The 18,424-nt window shown below is 41.3% G+C and overlaps 1 protein-coding gene across 4 annotated transcripts in view; it reads left to right on the top strand.

Moving 5' to 3' along the window:
- The window catches only part of Mid1 (midline 1), a 356,681-nt gene that overhangs the window by 175,611 nt on the left and 162,646 nt on the right, over positions 1 to 18,424 (top strand). The window contains exon 1 of one of the 4 annotated variants that reach the window (XM_048446260.3): positions 15,291 to 15,570. The exons of the other annotated variants lie outside the window; for them this stretch is intronic. The gene's annotated coding sequence lies outside the window, so the exon portion shown is untranslated. Of the gene's footprint in view, positions 1 to 15,290; positions 15,571 to 18,424 lie in introns of those variants that run through there. 4 annotated transcript variants of the gene reach the window in all.

Here is an 18,424-nt window from a genome sequence, read left to right as displayed (position 1 = left end):
AGGAGTATGCATGGGAGAGGAATACACAGCAAAGCATTCCTGAATCCCTAGCTTCTATACACACTCTTCCAAATAGGACAGGCTTTTTAAATTATTCTGTTTAACCTAGACTGGCAAATTCTGCCGCTCCCTTTTACTCTGTTAAAAGAGTTGAAAGTCTTGCTTCCACATTTCCTTAGGGCTCTGTTGAAATGTTACCTTAAAACACTTACCCATCCCACTAGAACTTGTTATATCACTTATATCATCCCTATCTCTATGAGACCAATTTTGATCTATTTGTTGATTTATATTTCTACCTCTTTCTATTCATGAGAGCAGTTTTAGCTTATTGATATCTTCCTACATCACTAGCTCATACAACAAAATGCATGCAGGTGTCGAGGGGGGGGCGGTGGTGGCGCACACTTTTAATCCCAGCATTCAGGAAGCAGAGGCAGGTGGATCTCTATGGGTTTGAGGCCAGCCTGGTCTACAAGAGTTAGTTCCAGGACAGGCTCCAAAGCTACAGAGAAACCCTGTCTCGAAAACCAAAAAAATGAAAAAAAAATGCATGCAGGAGATGCTCAATAATATTTTATAAAATGAAGAATTGTTCATTCTTGTATAAGGAAAAGTTTGTTGCTGCATTTTGTTAGTTAAGACGGGAGAGTTTTCCCAGATCTTTTTGTTCTCCCCATCTTGATGGGGTCTCCCCATGTAGCCCATGCTTAAATAGAATTCATTCATGGTTTTCTTGCTTCTGCCTCTCAAGTGTTGTGATCACACAGCTAAGACTCCAGATTTCCTCCAGCTTCTCCTCTGTCTCCTCCTCCTCTTCCCCCACCCCTCCTTTTTTCTCCTGTGTCTTCTTCTACTTCCTCTTCTTCATTGTTTTTATGAGATAAGGTCTCACTGTATCTCATGCTGGCCTGGAACTCACGGCTATTTTCGTACCTCTCTTTCCCAAGTGCTGAGGCTACAGGTATGAGCCACTTTGCCCAGCCAGGTTTCCTTATAGGAGGCATTTGTTTCCGTACTAGAGATCTTGCATGTCCTGGGAACAATGCAAATTGCTTCATACAGATCTGCAAGTCTTTATATACTGCTAATGAAATCGATGGCTAAAACCACTTGTGAACCAATTAATGAGTAAGGACAAAGCTCCAAAGCTGTTGTTCTTAACTGTGAAAACGAATCACAAAGCTGTATTCTATTGGGAAAGCCATTTAAAAATTCTGAATAGTGAAAGAAAACCTTATTCACAGTTCTCAAAAAATAGCCCCTAAAATTCACATCCTGTCTTGACTAACACAAGAAGGACATCTTTCCCAGAAATACTTCCCTTTCAATAGGCACTTGAATTATTTCTTTCTCACCTAACAAGGACTGCATGAGTACAGCCCAAATGTGGTGAACCATTTAAAATAAATAAAAATTACTAAAGTGCTTCAGCTTGTTTTCAAAGTAAAATGGCAAACTCCTGGCTTATCTTGATGCAGTATGAAAGACTTTTGCAGGTAGACTGAGGTTGGGGATTCCACAGCCATGTCAGAATCTAAGTGTCAAATCGTATCACCCTAACACAAGACACAGGAGATGAGGGGTTGGGGACCAGTTATGGGTGCTCTGCAATTTAGTTCCTGATTGTGAAAAGGAGCGCATCTTCACTAGGGTGGTTGTACCAGTGCTAGAAAGAACACAGGCTCCAGAGACCAATTTCCCAAGGAGCAGCTGTGCACCTGTTGCAGCTTTGATGGCGGTGGTGGGGGGCTAGTGCATAACTGGTCCATAATAGAGATCTCCCTCTCACTCATTGCTTTCATTTGAATTAAGAATAAATATATCCTGAAGTTTTTATTTTACTAAGTAATATTTCTCTCTGTTGTTGTTCTCCACATTTCAATTTCACCAGGCCTATTATAATATACTAAGTCAGGTGATTTTGAAACCCCTTAACTATGCTTATTAACTCCAGCAAATTGAGGGTGAGTTCATTTATGTGACAATTGGTTGGTTTCTAAAGGTGAACTTAACAATATTATCCTCCTTCCATAAATATAGTTTAGAAGAAATACCAGAAACAATTTTGGTTCACCTTAGATAATGGCTCAAATATGAATAGAGTTATTTTTAACTATATTCAAGTTACTTGGATTATTCACATTAAAATAATTTCAAGCCAGATGGTGATGGCACACACACTTTAATCCCAGCACTCAGGAGGCAGACGCAGATGGATCTCTGTGAGTTCAAGGCCAGCCTGGTCTATAGAGTGAGTTTCAGGGCAGCCAGAACTACCCAGAGAGACCCTGCCTCAAAAGACATAAACAAACAAACAAACAAACAAATAAATATTTCAAGCTCTTTCACTATGCAATCTATCAGAATTAAAAAGCACTTAACTTTTGTAAATTAATAATTTAAGAGAGAGTAAAGTAAAGCTTCATTTGATAAAGTTTCTCAGACATTTGAACCTCTAATGCATATTGCATTTCTTCTCATGAAACAATTTGGTATATTTATCTTTTACAGAGATACAATACAGGAAAAGATGTCTCAGTATGTGTGAATTTTCATGACTGGTTCTCAGCAGAGAAAAAGCTATCCAATTATAAATAAATGAGAGCAAATATTATTTCCTTAGCCATTAAGTTCAAATGACAAGGAACTTTGTTTCTAACAAAGGAAAGAGATGAGTAAATCCTTACTCATAAGCATTCTGTATCTTTTCCTTTATTTTAAACCTAATCATAGGCACTTTGAATGAAGATGGAAAGGGAATTTGCCAGTTGTTCACAACACTGACATCCTGACAATTTTTCTGTATATTTGAGGAGTAACAGTATAAATATAAGTACTGAGTTTTCATAGGCCAGGAGTACAAATCCTGTTCAAAGCTTCTTTTCAGTAAAATTTATGTTCACCCTATGTCCACATGATTATAAATAAAGCCTCCTAATTTGCTTGTTTCCAACATAGACACCAAAAAATAAAGATATCTGATGCATGAAGGTTAATTTTTTGAGACATGATCTATGTAACTGTGGTTGGCCTGGAACTCACTCTGTAGACTAGGTTGGTCTCAAACTCACAGAGATTCTCCTGCCTCTGCTTCCAAAGTGTTGTGATTAAAAGTATGTACTGTTATGCCTATCTAAAAATAAATTTTTAAAATCACTAATATTAAGGACAAAAAACCTTTTGGGAATTAATGTATGTCTTAGTCCGTGTTCTCTTTCTGTGAAGAGAAACCATGATATGGCAACTCATAAAGAAAAGCTTATAATTGAGACTTGCTTACATTTTCAAAGGTTTAACTCCATTGTCATCTTGGTGAGATGCGTGGCTGCAAATAGGAAGAAATGTTGCTAAAGAAAAGCCTGAGAGTTCTTCTTCCAGATCCATAGGCATCAGGAGGAGGAAGATATTGGGCCTGGCTTGGACTTTTGAAACTCCAAAGCCCACCATTAGTGACATACTTCCTCCAAAGTCATACCTACTCTACACCTACTCCAACAAGGCCACAACTCCTTATGCTTTCAAACAGTGACACTCTCTAAGCATTTAAATATATCATTCACATTTATTTATTTACTCACAATATATTAAAAGTTTGAGGGGATATTCCTCTTCATATATAATGAAAGTGAGAAAGATTAAGGATAAGAATTAAAATGTCTATAATATGGACAAGATTAACCAGCTATTCCTAATCACACTTAAACCTACAACAGACCTACAGGGTTTAAGGGGAAAATGATGCCAATTAGGAATAAGATGAAAAAGGGGGTTTTAATTACTCTTACTAATTACTAAGTTATATGGGTTACAGAGTCTTCACTCTTAAAAAGCAGAAAGAATGGAATATCTAAAATAGTTTGGAGCTAATGTATGGATCTCTTGCAGCACACAGGGAATTGATCATAAATCTTGAGGAAATTAAAGCTGTGGTAGGAGAAACAGGAAATACCAATCAACTCATCTATACATGAGGTGGTAGCACTATACTGGCTAAATAATTGTGAAACATTACCAGTTTAAAGAAAGTGGATTTAAAGAAAAGAAACTGATTTAATAACTGGTCACTGTCCTTTTATCCACTGATTTAAATTTTTATCAAAGTAATGCATGACTATGTGTAAATATATTGAAAATCTCATAATGAAAAACACAATTCCTGCCCCGTGCCATTCCACCCTAAGGAAATCACTTTCAACTGTGAAATATTTCATTTGCTATGTACTTTCAAATTTCACAAAACATGCTTTTACTGCTATTTACTGACTTCTGAGTTTTAAACATTATCTTTATAATCTGTATATGATCAAAAAGGAAGTTTTCCTTTCCTGTGTTCAGGCTCTAGTACAAAAAAGGAAGGAAGGATTGAAGAAAGGAAGGCAGAATAGGAAAGTGGGAGGGGGGAGAAGGTAGGAAGGAAGAAGAGGAAGGCAAAAGAGGAGTGAAAAGAGGAAAAGGCAGATATTTGGGACTTACTGGGCAGCCCATCTTAGCCCACCTGGTATGTTCCAGGGGCAGTGATAAACCTTGTCTCAAAAAATGTAAAATGGTGGGTGCTGTCTCAGAAAGGACAGCATAGTTGTCTTCTGGTCTTCTTGTATACATGCACACACAGGCACACATGCATACATGCAGAACAAGAAAAAGTAAAAGAGAGAAAGAAAGAAACCAGAGAAATATAGGTTTGGTTTCCATATCTGTGACCCCAGCCCTCTAGATGCTGAGAGATAGGAAAATTTTATGTTTAAGGTGAGCCTGGATCACCAAGACCTTGAAAGATCTTGTATCAGACTTCACTGTCATGCTAAAGTGTTTTCTGTGACTATGCTTTTTCATTCTTTTGTTTTCTTGGAGTTATTAATAGCCACAGATTTTACTTATATTTATGGGTACTTGTTTGTCCTCAAAGGTGATCTGTCAGTGATGTTGTTTCTTTCCAGAGTCCTCTCTACTATCTCTTCCTGCTATAATTTGATTGGTATATTATTTTATAATTATTTATTTATTTTTATTTTGTGTGCCTTTTTTTGCCTGAATAAGTGTACAACTGAAGTTTTTATCCCACCTGCTCTGGCAGCTGTTCAGTCCCAAAGGAAAGCACAGAGGCTTATATTAATTATAAATTGTATGGTCTATTAGCTCAGGCTTATCAACTTGCTCTTACAACCTAAATTAGCCCATAGTTCTTGTTTATGTTTAGTCACATGACTTGGTACCTTGTCTCAGTGAGTCATTCTCATCTTGCTCCCTCTGTGTCTGGCTGGTGATTGTCTGCATTTCCTCTTCCCAGAATTCATTTAGTCTGGTCTCTCTGCCTATACTTCCTGCTTGGCTACTGACCAATTAGTATTTTATTAAACTAATATGAGTGATAATCTTTACAGTGACAAATCTTTATAGTGTATAAGAGCATTATCGCATAGCAAATGCTTATCTGTGTGAGGATGTCACAGACCCTAGAACTAAAGTTACAGACAGGTGTGAGCTACCATGTTGGTGTCAGGAATTCAATCCAGGTCCTCTGGAAGAGCAGTCCGTGTTCTTAACTACCTATTCATCTCTCCAACCCCCGACTGGGACTTTTCTTAGATGTTGTCTATTGTCCTAGACTTCTTTTGTTTCTCTTTATCATGATTATTCTGTTTGCTCAGTTTCAATGACTCCATCTTTTCTGTTTTCATTTCCTCATTTTTCTAAAACATATTTTTGAGTGATTTCTAAAGAGAGAATGTGGGTTGAAAATTTTTGAGTGTTAATGTGAAAATAATTACACATTAATCTATCCTAACATTTGATTCATAGTATGCCTTGGTGTGGAATTCTCAGAAGTCACTTAGTCTCAAACTTTTTTATTGTTTACTTTACAATTGAAAAGAATACAATAATCTATTAGAAAAAATCCATTATGTATAAAGAAGAGTATATTCAAATAATGGAGGTTTAGATTTTTGTTACTTATAACAATGTTATGGATATATATTAGATAGCTGACCATACACCCTTTGTGGTTCTTTTTACAAGAGACATATAAATATTTGAGTATGAGCCTTGTGATAGTTTGTCTTTGTCACTTTGGATAGTGGTACTTGTTGCAGGGAGCGGGCTGCTTGCTCGTCCCAGTCGCCCAGCTAGCTGAGCCCCAAAATAACCACACAGAAATTGTATTAATTAAAACACTGTTTGGCCATTAGCTCTAACTTCTTATTGGCTAACTCTTACATATTAGTTTAACCCATCTCCATTAATCTGTGTATTGCCATGTGGCAGTGTCTTACCAGAGATTCTAACTGGTGTCTGTCTCAAGCAGAGGATCCGTGGCTTCTCTCTGACTCTGCTTTCTTCCTCCCAGAATTCAGTTCTGATTTCCCTGCCTAACTAAGTCATGCCCCATCAAAAGGCCAAGGCAGTTTCTTTATTCATTAACCAATGAAAGCAACACATAAACAGAGGGGCCTCTTAAACCAGGTACTCAGTTGATCTTAGCTTGACTTGAAGCTATTTTTTAGATGTTAACATGTATAGTCAGTTGACATTAAGTGAAGGAAATTATCCTTGATAATATGGGTGAGTATCATCCAGTCAGTTGATAGTTTTTATAGTAAAGGTGAGGTTTCCCTGAAAAACAAAATCCTTTCTCAGTGTACTACAGGGTTAGCCTATGCCAACTGACCTATGGGTATTAGAACTGTTAAATCTCCGCAGTCATACAAGACTGATACAATTCTCTCTCTCTCTCTCTCTCTCTCTCTCTCTCTCTCTCTCTCTCTCTCTCTTTGATTCTATTTCTTTGGAAAGTTCAGATTGACATAGTCCTCAATTACCTCAGAAACTAGAAAGGAAATTTAATTAAAGTAAAACAACTTTTAAATAATTTTCTACTTAAAATTCTGTTATGAAATCATAGTCAAAATGTTGATGGCTAAGAAATGGTAGAAATACTCCTAAGTTGAGAAGGAGGTTGAATTGGTAGTGGACAAAAATGCTGTGAGAATATGTGGAAAAAGCCTTTGTAGGAGGTTACAATGGAGTGGCACCTATAGCAACAGAACTCAGAAGCCTGGGACAGTAGGATCCTTTGAGCTCAGGTGTTGGAGGGCAGGCTACACAGACCAGCAAGTCCCCATCTCAAGACACAGACCAAAACAAAACAAATAAAATCCCTCTCTAAATCTAAGTATAAATGGTTTACCAAATTTTTAAAATGAAGAGAATAAAGAATCAGCCACATTTGATCAATCAACAAAGAAACTGTCAAGATCTTCCAACCTCTTAAATAGACTTATTAAGTAGTAAGCCATAGTTAAACTTAAAGCCTGAAATTGTGGCATGCATCTTTAATCTCAAGATCAGGAGGCACACACACACTAAACAAATGTTAAAACATCTGAATGAAAATAAGGTGATATATTTTAGTGTTTAATTTCCAAATTATGAAACATCAACTTATTTTATTTCAAATCCTACAAGTTAGTTCTGTCTTGCCTAAAAGTCTCTCCTTGAGGCACAATGCTTTAAATTGTCTCTCCATACTTGGACTTGTTTTTTTTTTTTTTCTGGATTCAGAATACTTCCCTTTTTTCTAAACACAGCTGTCCAATGGCTGATTTTCAACCATTTTTTTACTCATGTAAACATTCATTCTGTTGACTTCCACCTAACAGGTCACAGAGAGTGAGTGACCTAGGTAGTTATCTTCCAAGGATATGTAGCAGTGCCTACCTGTGTTCTAGTGTAGCCTGTCCACTCTGGAGTCTATATGAGATATGCTTCAGAGGTATAGATATGACCAAACCCACAAAAAGAACATAGGTTATCACCAGGCATGCCCTTTTGAGGAAGATCTTTGAAGATTTAAAATGTCTCTTCAACTCATACTTGCAAACACTGTTAACCACAGGCTTGGGACTAGAACACCCTTTTCTTAGGTATCTCAACTTTCCTACTCACTTCCTTTCCTCCAATAGGCAGATGAAATTCTCACTCAGTGGACAACTCCATAGGGCTATTGATTCCATTTAAAAAATTTGAAGGTTATATTTATTTCTGGGTGAAGAGAAGAACTTTATTTCTACTGTTCACTCTCCTCTAGAGAGGTTTTTAGAACTATTTGTGATGACACTGTACTTTATGACACTATTCAGTCTACTACCAAAATACCTGATTAGTCATTTATAAACAGTGCAAGTTTGTAGTATACCGTGGCAAAGGCTGGGGACTATGAGACTTAGGCATAAATAGGCTCAATGTCTAGTGAAGGTTGACAATCTGTCTCATACAGGGTCCCTGTTGCCTGGACAAACTTTCTCAGGCTTCCTATACGCATACAAATTCCAACCTTGAGGATAGAACTGTCCTGACCTGATTACCTCCTCAAAACCTTACTATTGTATCATCTTAGATGTTAGAATTTCAACATATGGATTTGAGGACGACACAGATGTTCAAACTAGAGCAGTCACCAAATTGAGTTCTAATCTGGTACTCGGACTCTTGGTATAGCCATTTATAAAGTTGGAGTCGTGGGGCTGATGAGATGGCTCAGCAGTTAAGAGCAGTGCCATCAAAGGTCCTGAATTCAATTCCCAGCAACCACATGGTGGCTCACAACCATCTGTAATGAGGTCTGGTGCCCTTTTCTGGCCTGCAGGCATACACGCAGACAGAATATTGTATACATAATAAATTTTTTTTAAAAATTAAAATAAAAGATGGAGTCTTCATATACTTACTCTTGTCTCAGTAATCCTGCTTGTCAAAGGTGATGGTAACTTACTAGTATTTGGAAAGACATAAAGTAGTAAACATTTGTGGAATGCTGGTCAAAGTACTTAGCTCTTACTTGGTACTCATATGGGGTGTTTGTTAATGACAGAACTGTTAACATTTTTTCCTACACATGATGAGACAATTATGGAATAAACCCAAATGATAACTGATGTTCTTACTTGAAGAATCACCCTTATATAGACCTACCAGATATTATCATATATATTCTTCCAAGAGATCCTTGCTCTATAACTGAGATGATATATAGGTATATAGATGTAAAGAAATGAAACACATTGTCTCAGGAATACAATAATACAGTTGGAGTTGAAAATGAAACTCATTTCTCCTTTTTCAGTCTTAACTGTTAGTCACATGTGGGAGTATTAAGATTGAATGTGTCAGGGTTGGAAATGTGGCTTAGCAGCTAAAAGCATTTGCAACCTAGTTTTGGTTTATAGCTCCTACATAGGGGCTTGCAACCATCCAGTTCCTAGGGTCTGATGCCATCTTCTGGCCTCTGTAGACCACCACCATATACACGTACATAGAAACAGGCAAAACATTCATACATCTAATACCAAAAAAAAGTCTATAAGAAATGTAAAAGATAAGAGTGTGGGTTGTGCCTGTAGCCAGAAGTGTAGAATGGATGATAAATTATGATATTTGTGTTTATTTCTCAAGAGATTCTTTTCTATTCCTTAATGTGGCAGTGACAGGTCTCCATGGTTGTAGTAAAATTATATATATTATATATGAAATATATATATTTCATATATAATATATATAATTTTACTTTCATGCACCGAATATTTATTCATGGAAGCTGTGATGGAAGTAGCTGAGGTTGTAAAGATTAATTAGAGATCATTCCTGTCTTTAAACTCATTCTATTATAGTGAGAGATTATATGATTACAGTATAGCAAGAAAGTGAAAGGGCAGAGATGACCCATGTTTTGCTCAACTATTATGTGCTACTTTCTGACTGGGGGCAGTTCTCTTCAACTCCAAGTTCATTACCTTTCTTACTGTGGGAAAGGAGTACGGGGTCTTTACATCATTGGAATTTCAGTAGAGTACTATAAACCTTGACATTTATTTATTTACTTATTATTTACCTTTGAGAGCTGATTTTTAAACATCTACCTGCACACAACTGGATGTATTTAAACGGATGTAGGAACATAGAAGGAGGCAAGAGAACAGTTTTTGTTGGGGCTTTAGGAAAAACAAGAAAAGAATATTGGCATTTGTGGTCATAGTGTGATGGGACAGTAGATCAAAAAAGGAGAAAACCGAAAGAACTTTTGAAAAGACACAGCCCCTGAGATGCGGGGCGCCATCCTGTCCAGCAGGAATGAACCCCACCAAAAACGAGAATTCCTTCTCTGGTCACATCTTTATTTGGAGCATTCCCTTGAGGAAAATTGGGGGAAGGGACGATAGAGCAGGGACGAGAGAAAGCTTAGAGAGAGGAAGTAGGGTCCCGAGGCATCTGCTTTTAAACGGTGGAGCGGCTTGAACGCTGTCCTGATTGGTTAATGCCATTCTGCTGGTCTGAGCATGTGCAGGCAAGGGTGCAGGCAGGGGTGCTCAGCCCCACATGGCTACCTCCAAACTGCAGGACCACCTGTGCCTCCAGGTGGCTCCCAACATCTCCCCCTAATTATTGTCTTTAAGAGCAATAAGGCAAAACTATTTTCCAATCTGGTCCCCACCTAGACGCAGCATGCCAAGGATATCTCTGCTCCCACCCATTCCTAAGGAAGGAAAAGGCAAAGTAGAGTAAGAGATAAGAGGTTGCACAGGGTGTTGCTCAAGTCGATGGTGTGAAACAGCTGCTCTTGGCACCGCCCAGAAGGTCATCTCTGCTGCCTCCGCACGAATCTTCCACAGCAGGACACTCAGCATCCACTGGGTCGTCTTCTTTATCTCTCTGGTCGGTCTCGCTGGCATCCAGATGTATGTCAGCATTCCTAGAAAAACATAAACAAAACTCTCCTCCCAAATTAACATTTAAGAGTATTAAAAACTCTCAGTGTAAAAATTCAGCACAATCAGTACTGGAAGTAGGCTGGTTTTGAACTTAGAGACCTGTAGGTCTCTGCTTCAAAAAGCAAATCTTGTTTGCCTGTACCAGCAAAATTTTGAATTAAAAATTAAGTGTAAAAAGAATGCAAGAGAAATCCTTTCTCTGGGGGAAGCTGTCACTGGTAGTGTATTCCCCCTCTATTGTTTAAAAACCAAAGCAGTTGTCATTGGGAATTGAACTCATAACCTTTGGAAGAGCAGTCAGTGCTCTTAACCTCTGAGCCATCTCTCCAGCTCCCCTATTTAGATGGAAAAACCTCTAGGTAGCATTGTTTATCTCACCAGGTGCCTCAGGCAAAAGGTCCGCCTTTCTTTGTTACCTAGGATACGTTAACCAGGTAAACATGCCTTTATTATGATAATCACGACCAGTTTTTTAAGGGAGAATGGGCGTTGCTCATCAATCTGGCTACTTCCTGCTGACGAAGGGGCGATGTTTGGGGGATAAATGTTTTTATCTGACTGAATTTTTGGCGACAAATGTTTTTATCTGACTGAATTTTTAGCGACCTTGGCTGAGGGCGGCGGCAGCAGCGGACGGCGGCTGCCACAGCTCCGCCTCTGAAGCCCATTATGGCGCGCTCCGCATGGCCCAAAGGCATGGCTCCGCCCCGGGCCGTGCGCGCTCGCCGTTTATCCCGTAACTGCGAACTGTAACTCAGCCTCACCTCAGGCAATGAATTCGCACCGCCAAGCTCCGGCGAGGGGGGGCATCCGCCCACCCGTGGGGGGGCTTCTCCTGCCCGGTCCGCCCGCGCGCAGAGCCCCGTTCTCTGGGAACTCACCTCCCCGCTCGCCCATGTTGCTATGGAAACACAGTTTTTCCGCAGAGCCGATTCAGCTCCTCTCTGCTTTCTATGGCGCCGCTGCTCACCACGCAGCTTCCGCCTCAGTCAGGCGAGTCCGCTCAGGTGCTGAAAAAGTCCTCCAAAAACCATAGCCCCGCCAGAAGGCCTCTGATGTCACACGGACTTTAGCCCGCCCGCGACCTGGCTATTCGCAGGCCTCTGCGGACTCCAGCAAATTTCCCGCCAGCAACTGGTTAGCATGGCCACGCCTCCCGAACGAGCTAGCACTGGAGAGTGCAATTTTGCGTCTCCCTCCTGAGTAGCTGGGATTACAGGTGTGCACCACCGTGCCTGGCCCACTTCCGTGTTTCTAATCAGGCATTACCGCTCAAAGGCGGGCCGGCTGCCGCCAGCACTCTCAGCACGATCAAGCAGCTTGTCTTTCTCAGTCAAAAATTAAAGTTTTTTGTACGTGAGAGCCAGAGACTGAGCTCTCTTATCAAAATTAGGCGAAAATCACCTCCAAAAGCTCTGTGGCTCTTTAAGAACAGGGAAGGCAGTGATCAAGCTTGCCTCCCTACGAGACTGTTGCCTCCAGTCTCTATCAGCGAGTACGCAGGTGGACGGAGAGGGAGCGGAAGCCGCGGTCTCCCGTACCCCATCGTCCTCAAAGTCCCGCCTTAGTTACCTCGCCTTTTTTGCTGCTGTTTACATTCCTCCTGCACTGAACTTAAGGGATTTTTCTTCCCCGTTGCTTTCTGTACCTTCTTTCAGATACCTTAACTTTGATTTTTTTTTGTATTTTCTTTTCTATTTAGGCCTATCCTTTGAAATTCCTTTTTACATTTCTTTTCCTCCCCTTTCTGGGGATTCACAGACGTCACTCACCGCTCCATGTTCTCAGAGTTCTGAAATTCAAGGCTCTCTGTGCTGGTGTCTGATCTTGACTTTTTCTCCCGGGCTTTCTCAGGGTCCCCCGGCGTAGTTGTCAGGGTCCCTCAGCGTCCGGGGTTTCGAGCACCAGTTGCGGGGCGCCATCCTGTCCAGCAGGAATGAACCCCACCAAAAACGAGAATTCCTTCTCTGGTCACATCTTTATTTGGAGCATTCCCTTGAGGAAAATTGGGGGAAGGGACGATAGAGCAGGGACGAGAGAAAGCTTAGAGAGAGGAAGTAGGGTCCCGAGGCATCTGCTTTTAAACGGTGGAGCGGCTTGAACGCTGTCCTGATTGGTTAATGCCATTCTGCTGGTCTGAGCATGTGCAGGCAAGGGTGCAGGCAGGGGTGCTCAGCCCCACATGGCTACCTCCAAACTGCAGGACCACCTGTGCCTCCAGGTGGCTCCCAACACTGAGAGATGAAATTTAAGCTTGCATTTACCTATAAAGTGATGCCACTCCTCTGGGATTGGTAGTTGTGTGGTATGGCAGGAGTCTAACTCCAGTGGTGTGCAGTAGCAGTAGCAGCCCTGGGTGTCTTCTCACATCCTGGGCTCTGATATACCTAGGACCATGGTAGATGCAGGCTTCCTTAAAGTGAATCAGAGCCCCTTGGGAGTGGGAAACACGTGAATCCCTGTAGTGATATTTCATTTGTATTTTAATAAATAAAGCTTGCCTCAAGATCAGAGAGTAAAACAGCTCCACTGGTCAGCCTTACAGACCAGACAGTGGTGACACATACCTTTTACCCCAGTAGCCACACTAGTTTGCCATAGAAACCAGGTAGTATTGGTGCATGCCTTTAATACCAGCCCTAGAGAGGATATAAGACTGGAGGAGACAGCTCTCAGACACAGTCTCATTCTGAGGATTCCTGTAGGCAGGACCGTCATGTCAGACTGAGGTAGAGGTAAGACCCAGTGGCTGCCTTTTGCTTTTCTGACCTTTAGGTTGAACTCCAATATCTGTCTCTGGGTTTGTATTAATCGTGCTACAAATCCCCAGCATCCTTGGCATACCTGCCCAATCAGATTCTCTTGGACCAGGGGCCTGAGGATTCACAATTTTAACAGTCTCCCAGAGAGTATTCTGTGCTTAAATTGAGAATTGATTTTTACCAAAACTGGTTTTGCACTCTAGGGGACATTTGGTAATGTCTTCAGATATTATTGGTCAGATATTAGCTTCTAGTGGGCAGAGGCCAGGATGTTACTAAATATTTGACAATGCACTGACCATGGTGGGGAAATTATTTGGCTGCAAATGCTGTTGCTTTCAAAGTTTAGAAACTTGATCTATCAGGTGTGTCAACCCAAACCATGATCCTAAGTTTGCATGTGGCCAAGGATAACTATGAATGTGTTACAACACAAAGTTGTAAACTTATTTAAAGCATTATGAGATTTTTAAATTTGTTTTTGGTAACTTGGTGTTGTGGTATCACCATTTCAAAAGGGTAAGCAAGTTTGGGCCTAGGCCATAGTGAATGGCTGTGAAAAAAGGAAAAAGTGGATGGAGGGCAGCTGGTGTGATTAGGGGGACTCTTAAAATTTCTCAGTGGGGAGCTGAGACAGAGCTATGGACTCCCAGGTGTCATGCCCTGCTGCCAAAATCTCAGAGAACCCAGCCAAACTCACACATATTGAGCCACACCCAACAGTCCTGAAGCCACTGAATCATCATTTGCTAAGTTTTTCTTCTCTAATACTGCAAAACTGGAAATATTCATTGGATTATTCTCACAGTGTAGTCACTTGCTTGGAAAATAGATATGGTTGGCTCTACAAGAGTAGTCTTTTTCAGTTTACATTTGTCTTTACATCCAAGGGTCAGGTTTGCATAGAAATCATATTCACAGGGGCTTGCAAAAAGCTACATTCTTTATAGGGAGTTTAGAAAGAAACTTTGGAGATTTTTCCTTGTCTTGGGCTTGACCTTTCCAAGAAGTCAGCTAGTTCTGCCTTTTTTGTCTGTGTTTGTGAACTTAACAGGTTGGCATTGTTAAAGTCAACCACCGTGAGTGGTAGACACACTCATTTTAAAAATACTTTTCTTAATTAAATGTCTGTGTTTATGGTTCTTATGGGCATATCTTTATCTGATATTGTGCTTTCAGTCACTAGCGGTGAAGATGCTTCTTCACTTGCTGTCGTTCAAAATGTTTGTGTGCACAGTCACATTAAGATTTGCTTTTCATGGGTTGGATTTAGAGTTTCCATGGAGATGAGGCGGGTAACACCTTGTTTCTTGATTGTTTATTTCAGTGAAAGTGATCCTCACAACAGTGTGGCTTACCCGTTACTGCTTGCAAAATTGGGTATCTGAAGCAAGATACATTTTTAAAAATGTCCCTTGGGCCCGAGGGTTGAGGTTTTCTCTCTGAAATAATTCTGCACCTTTCAGATGCTTTAATGCTTTCAAGGGACTCTTAAAGTGCAAGGATTTAGGGCCCGGAGCTATTTAAGCTTTGAGCAGATGCAGTTTTGTTGAACAAGAATAGAACTCATCCTTTACTTTGGAAGCTCTGACACTCCATCCAGCTGCTTCCAGTCATTTGACTCCTGAAAGCTGCCCTAATCCTGGTAGAGGCAGCTTCTTCTGCTCCCAGATCCACCCCCTACTCCTGATTGGCGAGACACTCCGCGACCGGAGCCCGCCGCCTACGACGTCCCTGTGAACTGATTTGAAATAAGAGCCAGGCGGTCCTTACTAGCCTGCGCCCGACTTTTCATAGGCTGGAAAAGGAAAGGTTGAGAAACTTGACATTGTCTTGGGTAGAGTGCGTGTAGAAGCAGATCAAAGAATAAAAAGGGAGGGGGACGAAAAACGTGCTCTTTGCTGCTTGTGGGTTCCACCGAGTTGCTTTTGTCTTGTGGGCTTTTCTGCCGGCTTTGGTGTCTGCGCTTGGAAGCCTGCGAGTGCGCTTCCACGCAGCTCGCTCCCTGCCGGATGGGTCATGGAATTCCAAACATGAGGCAGGTAAGCTTGAGGGTTGTGGTTGTAGCTGCGATGGCGCCAGCCACGGGGGGAGGTATTTAGCTTGGGACCCCTGCGACCTGTTACTCCTGATTGCATGTGGAGTGATCAAATGCATGATTTCCAGCAGATTCATTAGGTGGAAAAGAGGAGCTACGTTTTCCTCTTAAGGCTACCTTTGCGAGCACATCACCTGCCGTCTCCCCACTGCCTCGTCCTTACTTACTACCCATGCCAGGTTTTGCCTCTAAGAGTGGTTGCTGATGTCAGGCGGTCTTTGTAGAAGGTTCAAAGCGGTTTGGAGAATATGCAAATCAATTCCAGTTTGCTGGCCTCTGGAATGTATTGTGCTGGATTCATCTCAAGCTTTTCTCTTCTCCCCTATTATGCTTTAGGTTAGAATAAAGACAACTGCCTAGCCTGACAAAGAATTACACGGAGACCCTTATCTTATTTTGCTTTCACATTCTGAGCACATTAGCGTGTGGTGTGTGTGTGTGTGTGTGTGTGTGTGTGTGTGTGTGTGTGTGTGTGTGTGTGAAGCTGAGAAGGCGAAACCAGTCCGGATGGAACTAGCAGCACTTCCAGCGGGGGGTGGGGGCGGAGAGGTACCGGGTGTACAGACTTTTCAAAAGACGTTCTAACAGTTTAGGAGTTGTTTTGTCCTGGACGAGAGATCACAGTCTTGGAAGAAATGAACGGAGAGTTTGGGGGTTGCTTAAGCATTTCTCTGTAAAGAATTTTAAGTCAGCAGCTTCTTCCGTCACTCTAGGGCATGGGGATAAAATTCCTTATCAACCTAGGTAGAGGTTTATGAGCTTCATAGCTTTGCCATTGAGAAAGAAAAGGAAAGATTGGATTAGAAAGTCTAGAAGAGGGTGTAATTTACAACTCTATCACGGCTGTAGTAAAAATCTTACGTAAATATTTCAATACAGAGATCTATCTATGCTCATAGACTAGAAAAGTCTTTCATTGCCTGGGAAAGGCAGACGTTACAAGGGAGGAATGCTACTTTTGCCAGAGCTGAGTAACTCCGTGTGGGAAAGTGAGCATCTGTTTTGCCACCGGAAAAGCTCTTCCTTTTTTCTTCCAGTTGGCTTGGTTATGCTCCACCCCAGAGTGCTCGCTTTAGGGGAAAGTGAGCCTTCCCGTAAGTGAGTGACTAGCCCAGGGGCTTTACAACTTTCTGTCTTTCTGCTCTAGTTTCTAGTGGTAAAGCAGAGTCCCCCACCAGAGTGGTCTGGAGCAAAGACCTGTTCAACTTTCTTGTCCCCTAACTTGCTCTTATGGGAGCAGAGCTGGCAAATTCCAGCCAGTGCAGAAAAGCACATGAAAGACCCTGTGCTTTCAGCAAATTGCCTCTGCCTAACTGGCGACCTGTGCAGAGGCTAACTTCTAAATTTTGCAGTCTCATAGACCAACCTCTTTCTTTAAATTTCTAGCACCCATATAGGATGTACAAAGGGACCAAGAAAGTTTACTGCAAAGGAGTAAGAAGGAGACTAGGCTCACAATAATATTTTTGACAAAGGTCCTAAGCCGGAACAAAGAAGTTATTTGATGCTGTGTAGAGCCACCTGTCTTGTCCTCGGTGGTGTGTGGACTCAATTTTTAGAATCTTTGTGCCCACACAGTTCCTCTGGAATGGTGACACTCCCTCTGTCTGATGCCTAAGGCAGGCTGTCCAGAGCTTGGGGTGATTTTTCCCATGTGTATCTGTGGCATTTGTGTGAAGTTGGAAAACAGCCCAGTATTGAAATTTTAAATGTACAAGTAGGTATGTGGTAACTCCTTGGTTATTTAATGAATGGACAGCTTTTCATCCCACATCTCTGGATATGTCTATAACATTTTTCTTTGACCTGTTGGATACTTAAAAAGAGGGTGGGACCGGAGGAACAGAAGCAAAATGGGTAGAGGATCATTGTTCATACAAGAAACCAGGCATGGGATGATAGCATTACTGCACCGGTGAATCTCAGCTTTGTTCTTGTTTTTCTTGGGTGAAGCCTTACTCCTTCATTCAGGCAGAGGACTCACATCTACCAACCAATTTGTCATCTTAGCCCCGCAGCCCCTAGCTGTATTTGCAGGGTTAACTATCAAACCAATCCATGTGTCATCAGCTCAGCAATGAAACACAACCTCTTTGCTGGTAAGTGATCTGTCCCTAGGGCTGCACAAATGCCGAACAGTAGTGTGGCAGCCCAGAAGAGATCCCTAGCACTAACTAGTCAGAAATTCTGGATAGCCAGAAATTGCCAATAGAATTTGAAGGCTGCCTGTTTGACTGTAAGGCTGTAAGGAGGGTTTGGGCTTTTGCCAGGTTGCCAGCAGAAGAACCGTGTAGGATAGAATTCTTTTAGGGTAAGGCCATATTAAATGAGTCCAAAAAAAAAAAAGCATAAACCTGACTTGTGTTTGTCAGGAAGTAATTTTAAACTGTGTGCCAACCTCTCTTTGCACTTTGATCATAAATGGAAAACTTTTCGAAACCCTCTTTGAGAAGGAATTTGCTAGGTTCCCAGGCAAAAGGAAAGACAGGGCCACCTGTTATAGAAGCCCAGCCAAAAACAACAGGTTTGCTTATGGCATTCCCACAACTGCAAAGATCCTCTCCAAATAGCAAGTCACATTCATTGTCCCACCACAGACTAAGAACAAATATTTCATTCTCAAGTTGGAAAAACAATATAGATTCTCCAGACAAAATTCCCTACGAGACAGATTTTGTGTTTCTAGCATCCTAATAACTTTAGAAAAATATTGTAAGAAGCTGAAACGACTTTACGTTTAGTCTCTAGGTCTCCCAGCTGCTAAATTTTTGTGAAGTTAGGATGCTGCTGATTCAAGG

Source organism: Myodes glareolus, chromosome X (assembly GCF_982192425.1).
Source record: "Myodes glareolus chromosome X, mMyoGla1.1, whole genome shotgun sequence".
Classification (NCBI taxonomy): domain Eukaryota; kingdom Metazoa; phylum Chordata; class Mammalia; order Rodentia; family Cricetidae; genus Myodes; species Myodes glareolus.
This window is presented reverse-complemented; position numbering and strand designations above follow the sequence as displayed.